Consider the following 14549-nt stretch of genomic DNA (forward strand, 5'->3'; position numbering starts at 1 on the left):
GACCCGATGTGGCCGATTCCCCCTCCAAGTGCCAGCTGTAGCGCCGTCCGTGAATGGGGTCACACTCCGGAGCCGCGTGCCAGCTGTTTGCACCTACCACCACAATCCTAAAAACAATCCAAAGGAAACATGATTTTTTTCAAATTTGAAAATATAGTATAGCAACAGAATCCTTTCAAGTTTTTGATTAAAAATCATATAAAATTTGTCAAAGTCGATGCAAGTATCAATTACTTGTGATTTTGACAAAGTATAAGGACCTATACGCAAAAGTATATGAGTTTGCATTTCTAACATACTTAAAAATAAAAACAAGCTAGATTTTCATAATCTGTGGAAAACTCTACCCCAAATCGATATATAATTTATGTATGCTTAAGTTTAGATAAGCTAGATTTAAATTAACCATATTTTAACTTTAACAAATAAAAATAATTTAAAATAGATACTCCCTCTTTTGTAAGTCGTTTAGGACATATGAAATTGAACTGTTTTAGGTGTTGTCTTAAATGTCTAAATGGTCTTATAAAAGTGAATGGAGGGAGTAAAAAACATATAAAATATTTGCCGACAGCCGCTGTGAGGGATGGCGGCATAGATTTGACGGCGTCAGCCCACCGTCTATCCCCGAGCCGCCAGGATCACGTCTATGCGCCGGCCAACCTATGCCTACGGTTGCCATCGGCATAGATGGAGGTGTGCCGACGACTTTTCTTTACCAACGGTTCTATGCCGACGACCTCGACAAAATGCCGTTGACATAGACGAGGCCGATGGCAGTTGGCTTTTTAAATTTATTTTTGCGTGAAAATGAAATGGGGCGCGCGCGTTGGACGCACGACCGACGCAAAACGAAAATAAGGTTGACATCGAGCGGGAGGCCGGCCCAAACGGATGAAAAGCGAAAAAAGCGCGTGACCGTTTGGGTCTACGCGTTGAAGTTGCTCTGAATATCTGTCAATGTGGTGTCTCTCTTTCCTACCCAGCAGATTGCGATCTGTGAGAAACACCGAAGAATCTCTTCGTGACTACGTAAGAGCATCTCTAGCAGACCCCTTAAAAAGTCAAACCTGTAAAATTCTGGCGAGTTTACGGTGTCGAACCAATTTTGTGTCTAGAACAGACCCCGTAAAAGTTCGCGGAATCGTAAACGTTTTATAGGCCACCGAGAACGTGAGCCTTCGACCCCTAGTTCTAAAGGTCCGAGGATAGTATACAGGCCACAAACCGGGTCCTTCCGCCCCTCTCCCCGCGCGCCGCCGTCCGTACCACCCGTCTCCAGCCATCGATTTCTCCCTGCTCCAACAAAATTCTGCACTACAAAAGGATCAAACGCATGCCTGCGGCCATGGCTGATCCCGTTTCGTGCTCGACGCGAGGAAGAGGAACGGGATGCGACGGCTCCATATTTGACAGCTACCACACCTAGCTCCTGGATCGATTCGACGCAGGCGCTATCTAGCTTTTGGACCAATTCAAGCAGCTATGGCAACGACGACGCTGGGGCGCTGTTGGAGATATGCCCTAGAGGCAATCATGTATGATGATATTTCCTATGTGTTTATGAATAAAGATAGTCCTTGGACATTATCAATGATGTGTATTAGCAAGTACGTGACTTGTTTGTGGGACTATGCATTGTATGATGACTGTCCTAAAAGGTCCCTAGTCAAAAGGGCTGTGTGGACGCGCAGCCGACTAGACTAGCATATGACACGGTCGATGGCTTGGTCTCACTAGCCATGAAGCATTGGATGCTAACCGAATAATATGAACTTGGAAAGGTCTGGTCGGATTCGACGTAGTCGGATCCGAGTCGAGATAAGGTCTGAGTCGGACATACCCAACTATGAGACGCAGTGATAAGTCATCTGTGAGTCTCTAGTACAACATACGTTCTATGTCCTAAGACCTGAGCTGACGCATGTACTCGAGATGGTGACAGACTTGCTTTGGGCCAACCAAACGCTACTCCGTGACTGGGTAGTTACAAAGGTAGGTTACGGGTTTATCCAGTCCCATGCTGCAAGACATGGTCGAGCAAGATGGGATTTGCCCCTCTGATCAGGAGAGATATACTCTGGGCCCCTCGTGTGATCCGACCAGGATAAGCATGTCCATGCGACAGGGATTATGAGATAATCCGGTTTATGGTCGGCATCACCTTGAACGAGAAAGAGGTCGGGCTAGCACAAGGATGACAGTCTCGCCTTGAGCCCGACAACATATATCGTGCGGCAAAGGGAACAGAAGTGTGACACGTTGTACAGGTTCGCCTAACCAGCTTCATAGTCTGCTTGGTGATCGGCATGCCTTGCTAGAGGACGCTACCAACCGTGCAGGTCGGAGGTGATCCGAACTGCGACCAAGCTGACTTGAACCTAAAGGGTCGCGCGCTTAAGGGAAGGAACCTACGAGGTCGGATCCGAGGACACTGGTCGGATATGATCTGAGTTGTATTCGGATTGTGGCCGAGTAGACATGTGGGCTTTAGGGTCCGTGCGAGGCCCAAGTGTTGAGCCCGCGACGGACGCCTATATAAAGTGGAGGTGCGGTACACTCATGCGGTTGATGGCTTCGGCGCTGTGACTAGGGTTTGCATGTGTTGCAAATAGCCACCTCCACTCGCCGCCGACTGTGTGATCGGACCTAGCAGTCCGCCGCACGGTATTCCTCCTGCACGCGCGGATACCGTTAGAGGCAATGCACTTGTGCCGCTCCGGCGAACCTGTTCGCGGGATCCGATCGGCTACGTGGGAGACCGGCAAGGAGGAGACGACTCTGGGAACGTGAGGCGACTCCAGGAACGCGCTGCCTCAACTCTATTTCCGCTGCACGGCACTGCGCGTCTACTGGTAACAATCTGTGATCCATCTCCCGTAGCATGTTCTTGATTGTTCTGCGCGTAGGAAATTTTAATTTGCAGTCGACGCACCCTATCGTAGATCCCAACAGGCGCTTCGTGCGAGCCGTCCTGGACGTCGGCGGCACCGTATTTGGCCGCTTTATGCGTTGTCCACAAGCTTCGTAGGAGCGAGCTAGCTGGAAGGTAGAAGAAGACGTGGGGAAGAATATACGCGAATATTCAATTTTACACTAAATTTAAGGGGTCTGCTTGGCCACAGCTCAAACCAACACTTAAAATGCGTTTTCCGCGCGTTTTCAATTTCGCGATTTAAGGGATCTGCCAGAGATGCTCTAACTCGCAAACCCTAACCCCGAGTCAGATTCCAGTCTCCCTCCACCACAATAACTGAATTTGAATTCGTGAAGAGCGTTTGAGGCTAATACCTTAATTCATGATGATTGATTGCTACCGGCTGGCAAGAGGAAGGACCAGTGCTTCCATCTCTTACGTCAGGACCATGACGTAGGACGTGTGGACGTAAGTCTAGACCTGTCCGACCAACAGTCTGGGCCTGTACCGTAGTACCATCGATACAGTAGCAGTACCTAGGTTCATTGGAGTTGCACGAGCCGGACGTGAGTCTTGATGCCCAAGGTTGATCCAAGACTCGAGCGTCAATGAATTCTTGCCTACCGCTGGTCCGGTCAGTACTTGCTACTGTCGAGACTTATTACAACCGGAAGTTCAGAAGATCCTACCACTTACTTACATGAGATGACAGAGTAAACTGCGCAGTAATATGGATCGATCCCTAATTAATTAGAGGAAATTTTCCGCAAAGTAAAAGTTTATTAGAGGACGAAATGAGTAGAACGGACGTATTGGGTGTGGTGTTCAGCTCGCTCGACGTTGACACGCTGCTTTTGCTCTGTGTGGACTTGGGTCGCTCTCCCTCAACTGGCCGCAAGTAAATTTATTCATTCGTGTACCCATCTGTTGGTGAATGCACACATGGTGTTTCCGACATGAAAATGGCTTGCGTTATACAACTCCATGTGCATCACACAGGGATATTTACATAGTGATTGTGTCAATATTAAAAGAATGCTTTTATGTTTAGAGCTTAGTTACGGCATGCATGCAGCTTCTGGTACAACTTTTGACTGAGAGTGCATGCCCCATCCATCCCACCTCCCATGTTTTTTCTTTTGACTTGTAAATTTGAATCTTTTATATATTTTAAATAAAATTTTTAATTTACATTTCATTTGCATATGCGTTCCTTGTGACGAGGGCTTTGAAACAAACACACTCTTAATTACATTTTGACAAGTTTAAACACTCCAGCAAAATTCAACTACTTAAACTTGCTAGAACGGATAATAATTGATTCATCAAGTTTCACAGACTAGAACTTAAACCCTAAGCCCTAAATCCCTAAAAGCAAATGAAACTTGGTAACTTGGTTTCTGGCGGCGGTTTGTCTTTGGGCCGTGAGATCCGTGTCAGCGCGCTTGTCTTCGTCGCCGACGACTCCGCCTGGCTTCAAGAAGCTCCCCACGATGTCGAGGCCCTCCCTGTTCGTGGGGCGGCGCACTTCTGTGCGAGTGCCTACGGCGTCCTTCTGCGTCAGTCGTCGACCCAGTATCGGTCGGCTCCCGTTGAGTCCGTCCGCCGTCGCAAGCGGTCCGGCCGTTCGCGGCTCCAACGTTGGATGAAGCATGCGGTGGCTCGCCAATCGACCACCCTTCAAGTCGCGACAATCGAGCCCGACGAATCCCTTTACGATCTATTCAATCTGCCGACTGGTCACTCGGATTCGCTTTCCGAGTGCGAGAGCAACGATCTGGCGGTAGAGGTCCTCATGGTCGACTCCCAGCGCAGTCCGCCCGGATTTCTTCGTAGGGGCGGAGCGGCGGCCCGTCGCATGATCATGATGAGTACATTCCCGAAGCCCTCACTGCGGAGCAGAGGGAGGAGCTGCATCATCGCAACGTCCGGGCGCTCCAGACCCCCATCATTGGGGAGACCTCCGAGGCTCGGGCCTTGGAGGCTACGTGTTTGGTCACCTTGGCCCTCGACGAATGCGCTCGTCAGCGGATCCCTGAATCCAGTCGACGTGCACGACAGCTGTTTCCGACTGAACCTCAGGTATACCGTACTCTGATCCAAAATGTTCCAGCAGCAACACACATAGCAGAGTCGATTCAGCCGTTGCATTCAGAAGCTGGTAGAGGTTTGCTGCAGATCTGAGCATTGCTTCGAGCCGTTGGGGAACAAAACTCTGTTGTCTCCCAGTTGCGCAACAAAATTCATAGTAGGTCTGTGGTTGCAAACACAGTTCAGTCGGCGCATAGTCCGAGGTCGCCTCTGCGACGTGAGGATCGTGGTCCCCGCCAGGATCAGTACCTGGGGCGAAGCCACGGCCAGTATGATCATCGGTATCCTCGTGATGACCACCGTCAAGTGCATACGCCCCCTCCGAGGGGCGGGTGTACGCGCCCCGGCGGTATGACGACAGGCGCCCGTATGGTGACAAGCGGAGAGCTCCAGTCGACCCAAGAGAGCCTGGATTCGATGCGAGGTCACTCCTTGTGCAAGGTTTGGTTGACAGAGGCCAAGCAAACAGAGAAGGACAAGACAAAGACCGTACGATTGGAAACAGAGCATTTGTTTCTAGGCCCGAGTGTTTCAGTATGGCCATCCGATCTGCTGAGATCCCTCCCAACTTTAGGTTGGCTACGGGCATGAGCAAGTTCACCGGTGAGTCAAAGCCAGACACTTGGCTAGAAGATTACCGAGTGGTTGTGCTGATTGGTGGGCAATGATCGTGTAGCCATGAAGCACCTCCCCCTGATGCTTGAGGGTTCGGCCAGAGCCTGGTTGAATCATTTGGCCCATGGAAGTATTTTCTGTTGGGATGACCTGGCCCGAGTGTTCATCAAAACATTCGAGGGCACCTGCAAGCGACCTGCTGGGCTGACTGATTTGCAGCACTGTGTTCAGATGCCGAATGAAACTTTGAGAGACTTCATCCAGAGATGGACTACCCTTCATCATGTGGTGGAAAATGTGTCAGATCACCAGGCGGTTTGCGCCTTCAAGGAGGGCGTCCGATATAGAGAGCTCATCCTGAAGTTTGGTTGTTCCGGAGACATGTCTCTGAGCCGAATGATGGAAATAGCCACTCGGTATGCTAATGGCAAAGAGGAAGACCGACTCCGCAGTGGCAAGGGAAAACCAGTTGACCAGGACACCGAAGCTGGAAATTCCAGTCGGAAGCAAAAGCATAAAGCTGAACCTATAGGTCCTGCTGAAGCTGCAGTCCTGAATGCACAACGGAAGTTTAAAGGAACACCCAAACCATAGTGGAAACCCAAGAAGGTGAAGGATCAGTCAGGCCAGGACGTTCTGGATTTGTCGTGTTACATTCACACAAAGAAAGAGGAAGAGGGTAACTTGATTCAACCCAAACATACCACTCGGTAGTGTCGTCTCCTGATTTAGAGCTTCCGAGAGGATCAACCCAGTGAGAAAGAATATGATAAGGAGGAGGGAAAAGAGTAAGATGATGGTTATCCTAAGGTCAATGCTACCTTGATGATTTTTGCTGATGTAGAGAGCAAAAGTCGACTGAAAGTCATTAACAGGGAAGTGAATATGGTTGCTCCGGCAACTACGACATACTTGAGGTAGTCGAAGACTCCCATTACATTCGACTAGGTAGATCACCCAGCGCACATTGCCACTCCTGGGCGGCAAGCGTTAGTGGTCGACCCAGTCATTGGGGGCACCCGACTGACTAAAGTCCTTATGGATGGCGGAAGTAGATTGAACATTCTGTATGTTGAGACCCTCCAAGGGATGGCCATTCCGATGTCCAAAATCAGTGAGAGTAACATGCAGTTCCACGGTGTCATTCCCGGAAAAAAGGCAAAGTCACTCGGATAGATTGCTCTTGATGTGGTTTTCGGTGATTCCAAGAATTACCGCAAGGAAAAATTGACGTTTGAGGTGGTGGATTTCCATATTGCTTATCATGCCATTCTGGGCAGGCCCGCATAGGCTCGTTTCATGGCCCGACCATGTTACATATATCTCAAGTTGAAGATGCCTGGTCCCAGAGGTGTGATCACAGTCACTGGAAATAGGCAGAGAGCAGAAGAGTGCCTTCAGAAAGGCTCAAAGATTGCCGATGAGCAGATGGCAGCAGTGGAGATACAGGAATACCACAAAAATGCAGATCGAGTGATTTGCTGTGGTCCAAGAAACCTGCCTCAGAGTCCGCATTTCAGACGGCCGGTGAGACCAAGCCTGTTCATTTCCACCTGGAAGACCCCGCTGCAGCTCTGGTACGTCCATTTTGCATCATGCTTTTGTATCAATATTTACTGCATTATGGGCTGTTACTACACATTATGTTACAATACTTATGCCTTTCCTCTCTTATTTTACAAGGTTTACATGAAGAGGGAGAATGCCGACAGCTGGAATTCTGGGCTGGAAAAGGAGTAAATATTAGAGACCTATTCTGCACAACTCCAAAAGTCCTGAAACTTCCCGAAAGTCAGTTCTGGAATATATTAAAAATATTAGGAGAAGAAAGCACCAGAGGGGCACCACCCAGTAGCCACGAGGTGGAGGGCGCGCCCTACCCACCTGGGCACGCCCCTGCCTCATGGGCCACCAGGTAGGCCCCCGATGCCCATCTTCTTCTATATGGTGTGTTTTGCCCTGGAAAAAATCATAAGGAAGCCTTCGGGACGAAGCGCCACCGTCTCGAGCCGGAACCTGGGCGGAACCAATCTAGGGCTCCGGCGGAGCTGTTCTGCCGGGGAAACATCCCTCCGGGAGGGGGAAATCGTCTCCATCGTCATCACCATCGATTCTCTCATCGAGAGGGGGTCAATCTCCATCAACATCTTCACCAGCACCATCTCCTCTCAAAACCTAGTTCATCTCTTGTATCCGATCTTTGTCTCAAAACCTCAGATTGGTACCTGTGGGTTGCTAGTAGTGTTGATTAATCTTTGTAGTTGATGCTAGTTGGTTTATTCGATGGAAGATCATATGTTCAGATACTTTATGCATATTAATACCCCTCTGATTATGAACATGAATATGATTTGTGAGTAGTTACGTTTGTTCCTGAGGACATGGGAAAAGTCTTGTTATAAGTAGTCATGTGAATTTGGTATTCATTCGATATTTTGATGAGATGTATGTTGTCTCTCCTCTAGTGGTGTTATGTGAATGTCGACTACATGACACTTCACCATGATTTGGGCCTAGGGGAAGGCATTGGGAAGTAATAAGTAGATGATGGGTTGCTAGAGTGACAGAAGCTAAAACCCTAGTTTATGCATTGCTTCGTAAGGGGCTGATTTGGATCCATATGTTCCATGCTACAGTTAGGTTTACCTTAATTCTTCTTTCATAGTTGCAGATGCTTGCGAGGGGGGTTAATCATAAGTGGGATGCTTGTCCAAGCAAGGGCAGTACCCAAGCACCGGTCCACCCACATATCAAATAATCAAAGTAAGGAATGCTTTGCTTGACGATAATTCCCATGTGTCCTCGGGAGCACTTTGCTTTATATAAGAGTTTGTCCAGGTTTGTCCTTTGCTACAAAAAGGATTGGGCCACCTTGCTGCACCTTGTTTACTTTTGTTACTTGTTACCCGTTATGAATTACCTTATCACAAAACTATCTGTTACCAATAATTTCAGTGCTTGCAGAGAATACCTTACTGAAAACCGCTTGTCATTTCCTTCTGCTCCTTGTTGGGTTCGACACTCTTACTTATCGAAAGGACTAGAATAGATTCCCTATACTTGTGGGTCATCAAGACTCTTTTCTGGCGCCCTTGCCGGGGAGTGAAGTGCCTTTGGTAGGTGGAATTTGGTAAGAAAACATTTATATAGTGTGCTGAAATTTACTGTCACTTGTTACTATGGAAAATAATCCTTTGAGGGGCTTGTTCGGGGTATCTTCACCCCAACCAGAAGAGCAAAGAGTTTCTCCTCAACCTACTGAACCTACTGAAAATATTTACTTTTAAATTCCTTTGGGTATGATAGAAAAACTTCTAGCTAATCCCTATACAGGAGATGGAACATTACATCTTGATATGCACCAAATCTATGTGGATGAAGTTTGTGGATTATTTAAGCTTGCAGGTATGCCCGAGGATGTTATCAAGAAGAAGGTCTTTCCTTTATCTTTGAAGGGAAAGGCATTGACATGGTTTAGGCTATGTGATGATATTGGATCATGGAACTACAACCAACTGAAATTGGAATTTCATCGGAAGTTTTATCCTATGCATCTAATTCATCGTGATCGTAATTATATATATAATTTCTGGTCTCGCGAAGGAGAAAGTATCGCTCAAGCTTGGGGGAGGCTTAATTCAATGTTATATTCATGCGCCAATCATGATCTCTCAAGAGAAATTATTATTCAAAAATTTTATGCTCGGCTTTCTCTCAATAATCGCTCCATGCTTGATACTTCTTGTACTAATTCTTTTATGATGAAGACTATTGAATTCAGATGTGATTTATTGGAAAGAATTAAACACAACTCTGAAGATTGGGAACTCGACGAAGGTAAGGAGTCAGTTATAACACCTAAGTTTGATTGTGTTAAATATTTTATGGATACCAATGCTTTTCGTGAATTTAGCACTAAATATGGACTTGACTCTGAGATAGTAGCTTCTTTCTGTGAATCATTTGCTACTCATGTTGATCTCCGTATGGAGAAGTGGTTTAAATATCATCCTCCCACTGAAGTAAAAGTAGTAGAACCTATTAAATTTCAAGAAAAAACTATTACTTATAATGTTGATCCTATTGTTCCTACTGCTTATATTGAGAAACCACCTTTCCCTATTAGAATAAAGGATCGTGCTAAAGCTTCAACTGTGGTCCTTAAGAGTAATGATATAACACCTACACCCCCTGAGCAAATTAAATTTGAACCTAGTATTGCAATGGTTAAAGATCTCTTGGTCGATAATATTGATGGGCATGTTATTTACTTGTGTGATGAAGCTGCTAGAATTTCTAGACCCGATACTAAAAATAAACATAGACTTGTTGTTGGCATGCCTGTTGTTTTTGTTAAAATAGGATATCATTGTTATCATGGCTTATGTGATATGGGTGCTAGTGCGAGTGCAATACCTCATTCCTTATACAAAGAAATTATACATGATATTGCACCTGCTGAGATAGAAGATATTGATGTTGCAATTAAGCTTGCCAATAGAGATACTATTTCACCAATTGGGGTTGTTAGAGATGTTGAAGTCTTGTGTTGGAAAATTAAATATCCTACTGATTTTCTTGTTCTTGGTTCCCCACAAGATGACTTTTGTCCCATTATATTTGGAAGACCCTTCTTGAATATAGTTAATGCTAAGATAGACAGCGAAAAGATATTGTTACTGTTGGTTTAGGGGATATGTCTCATGATTTTAGTTTTGCTAAATTCCATAGACAACACCATGATAAAGAATTGCCTAGTAAAGATGAAAGTATTGGTCTTGCTTCTATTGCCGTGCCTCCTAATGATCCATTAGAACAATATTTGCTAGACCATGAAAATGATATGTTTATGAATGAAAGAAGGGAAATAGATGAAGTATTCTTTAAATAGGGACCTATTTTGAAACACAACTTGCCTGTTGAAATCCTAGGGGATCCTCCTCCACCCAAGGGAGATCCCGTGTTTTGAGCTTAAACAATTACCTGATTCTTTGAAATATGCTTATCTTGATGAAACAAAGATATATCCTATTATTATTAGTGCTAACCTTTCAGAGCATGAAGAAGAGAAATTATTGAAAACTCTGAAGAAGCACCATGCTGCTAACCCACTCTATGCCAGCACAAAATATAACTGGAGAAAGATGTTAAACCAGTTGTTGATCATCAGTGATGGTTAAATCCTAAAATGAAAGAAGTGGTAAGAAATGAAATACTAAAGCTTTTGGAGGTAGGTATAATTTATCCTGTTGCTGATAGTAAGTGGGTAAGTCCTGTCCATTGTGTCCCTAAGAAGGGAGGTATGACTGTTGTTCCTAATGATAAGGATGAATTGATCCTGCAAAGAATTGTTACAGGTTATAGAATGGTAATTGATTTCCGCAAATTAAATAAAGCTACTAGAAAGGATCATTACCCTCTACCTTGTATTGATCAAATGCTAGAAAGACTATCTAAACATACACACTTTTGCTTTCTAGATGGTTATTCTGGTTTCTCTCAAATACCTGTGTCAAAAGAGGATCAGGATAAGACAACTTTTACTTGCCCTTTCGGTACCTTTGCTTATAGACGTATGCCTTTTGGTTTATGCAATGCACCTACTACCTTTCAAATATGTGTTACTGCTATATTCTCTAACTTTTTTGAAAAGATTTTTGAGGTTTTCATGGATGATTTCTCCATGTATGGAACTTCTTTTGATGATTGCTTAAGCAACCTTGATCAAATCTTGCAGAGATGTGAAGAAACTAATCTTGTCTTGAATTGGGAGAAGTGCCACTTTATGGTTAATGAAGGTATTATCTTGGGGCATAAAATTTCTAAAAGAGGTATTGAAGTTGAAGCTAAAGTTGATGCTATTGAAAAGATGTCGTGTCCTAAGGACATCAAAGGTATAAGAAGCTTCCTTGGTCATGCCGGTTTTTATAGGAGGTTCGTTAAAGGCTTCTCTAAAATCTCTAGGCCTCTGACTAATCTCTTACAAAAAGATGTTCCTTTTGTTTTTGATGATGATTGTGTAGAAGCATTTGAAATACTTAAGAAAGACTTGATTTCTGCACCTATTGTCCAGCCACCTGATTGGAATCTACCCTTTGAAATTATGTGTGATGCTAGTGATTATGCTGTAGGTGATGTACTAGGGCAGAGAGTTGATAAGAAATTAAACGTTATCCAATATGCTAGTAAAACACTAGACAGTGCCCAGAGAAATTATGCTACTACTGGAAAAAAAAATTTAGCAGTTGTGTTCGCATGTGATAAGTTCAGACCTTATATTGTTGATTCCAAAGTAATTGTTCACACTAATCATGCTGCTATTAAATATCTTATGGAAAAGAAAGATGCTAAACCTAGACTTATTAGATGGGTTCTGTTGCTACAAGAATTTGATTTGCATATTATTGATAGAAAGGGAGCTAAGAACCCCGTTGCAGACAACTTGTCTAGGTTAGAAAATGTTCTTGATGACCCACTACATATTGATGATAGCTTTCCTAATGAACAATTAGCTGTCATAAATGCTTCTCGTACTGCTCCATGGTATGCTGATTATGCTAATTACATTGTTGCTAAATGTATACCACCTAGTTTCACATACCAGCAAAAGAAAACGTTTTTCTATGATTTAAGACATTACTTCTGGGATGACCTACACCTTTATAAAGAAGGAGTAGATGGTGTTATTAGACGTTGTGTACCTGAGCATGAACAGGAACAGATCCTACGCAAGTGTCACTCCAAGGCTTATGGAGGACACCACGCTGGAGATAGAACTGCACATAAGGTATTGCAATCCAGTTTTTATTGGCCTACTCTTTTCAAAGATGCCTGTAAGTTTGTCTTGTCTTGCGATGAATGCCAAAGAATTGGTAATATTAGTAAGCGTCAAGAAATGCCTATGAACTATTCACTTGTTATTGAACCATTTCATGTTTGCGGCTTTGATTATATGGGACCTTTTCCTTCCTATAATGGGTATACACATATTTTAGTTGTTGTTGATTACATTACTAAGTGGGTAGAAGCTATTCCAACTGGTAGTGCTGATCATAACACGTCTATTAAGATGCTTAAAGAAGTTATTTTTCCGAGGTTTGTAGTCCCTAGATATTTAATGACTGATGGTGGTTCACATTTTATTCATGGCACTTTCCGTAAAATGCTTGCAAAGTATGATGTTAATCATAGAATTGCATCTGCATACCACCCACAGTCTAGTGGTCAAGTAGAATTGAGTAATAGAGAGATTAAATTGATCTTGCAAAAGACTCTTAATAGATCTAGAAAGAATTGGTCCAAGAAACTTGATGATGCATTATGGGTCTATAGAACTGCATATAAAAATCATATGGGTATGTCTCCGTATAAAATGGTTTATGGAAAAGCATGTCACTTACCTCTCGAACTAGAACATAAGGCATATTGGGTTACTAAAGAGCTCAATTATGATTTCAAACTTTCCGGTGAGAAGAGGCTATTTGACATTAGGTCACTTGATGAATGGAGAACCCAGGCCTATGAGAATGCCAAATTGTTTAAAGAAAAAGTTAAAAGATGGCATGACAAAAGGATACAAAAGCATGAGTTTAATGTAGGTGATTATGTTTTGCTATACAACTCTCATTTAAGATTTTTTGCAGGAAAACTTCTGTCTAGATGGGAAGGTCCTTACATTATCGAGGAGGTCTATCATTCCGGTGCCATCAAAATCAACAACGCCGAGGGCACAAATTCGATGGTGGTGAACGGTCAAAGAATGAAACATTATATCTCAGGTAATCCCATAAATGTTGAAACCAATGTTATTGATACCGTAACGTCAGAGGAGTACATAAGTACATAAGGGACACTTTTCAGAACATTTCAGACTCCAAAAAGGAATAGGTATGTAGTACGATAAGTAAACCAACTCCAAAACTTCTCAAATAGCAATTTTTCTCCGTTTTGGAATATTTAAAAAATTAGGAAAATAAGAACTAGTCCGAAAGAGACACGAGGCATCCACGAGGGTGGAGGGCGCGCCTCCCCTGCCCAGTGGACACCTCGTGTGCCCTCCCGACTTCGTTTTCTTTCATGATATAATCTACCAAAGGTTTTGACCACCGTACCACAACAAAACCCTCTATTTTTGTTTTGAGCTGTTTCTGCAGCAGATTTAGAGCAATATGTTGTCCTAGGATTCGGAGGGATAAAGCTATGTGGCTGATTACCTTGCAGACCCCAAGGTCCACGGGGACTTGGAGCATTGTGGTTGGACCATGGAGGAAGAAGAAGACTATGATCCTAAGGGAAAGGAGGACACAAGCTCAGATGAAGATGAAGTCCCACTACCTCAACCTGGGGACATGCACGTGGAGTTTAAAAAGTCAAGCCTCCCCGATAGAGCAAAGAAACCTAAGATCAAGTTTATCCCTTTTCGTATCTTGCAGGAGAACAAACAAGAACTATGCAAAAAGATACTAACCTTGAGCAGGAGATCGATGACTTGAGGGAGCAAAATTGTATCCTGAAGAGCAAACTAAGGAAGAATCCTACATCGTCAACAACTCCATCATCACCACCTCCGAAGAAAGATACATAAATACATGGGTATGGGCACTCCCCTTGGCAACTGCCAAGCTTGGGGCAGGTGCCCCGGTATCATATCACCATCACACTTCTATCTTTACCATTTTTCTTAGTTTGATGCTTTTGGTTATATCTTGATCTAGTAGAATAAAGTTTTAGTATGATCTAGCTTTGAGTTTTGTTTTGATCCCTATCTATGTAATCGAGTCCGTGAGCTATATATAATAAAGATTAGTTTTGAGTTGAGGGCTTTGCTATCTTGCTATGATCTTGAGGGAATAAAATAAAGAATAAAAATATCATATTGATCTTATGAAGAGTAATGACTTCACATATAAGGAGTATGATGAATAAA

Source organism: Triticum dicoccoides, chromosome 4B (assembly GCF_002162155.2).
Source record: "Triticum dicoccoides isolate Atlit2015 ecotype Zavitan chromosome 4B, WEW_v2.0, whole genome shotgun sequence".
Classification (NCBI taxonomy): Eukaryota; Viridiplantae; Streptophyta; class Magnoliopsida; order Poales; family Poaceae; genus Triticum; species Triticum dicoccoides.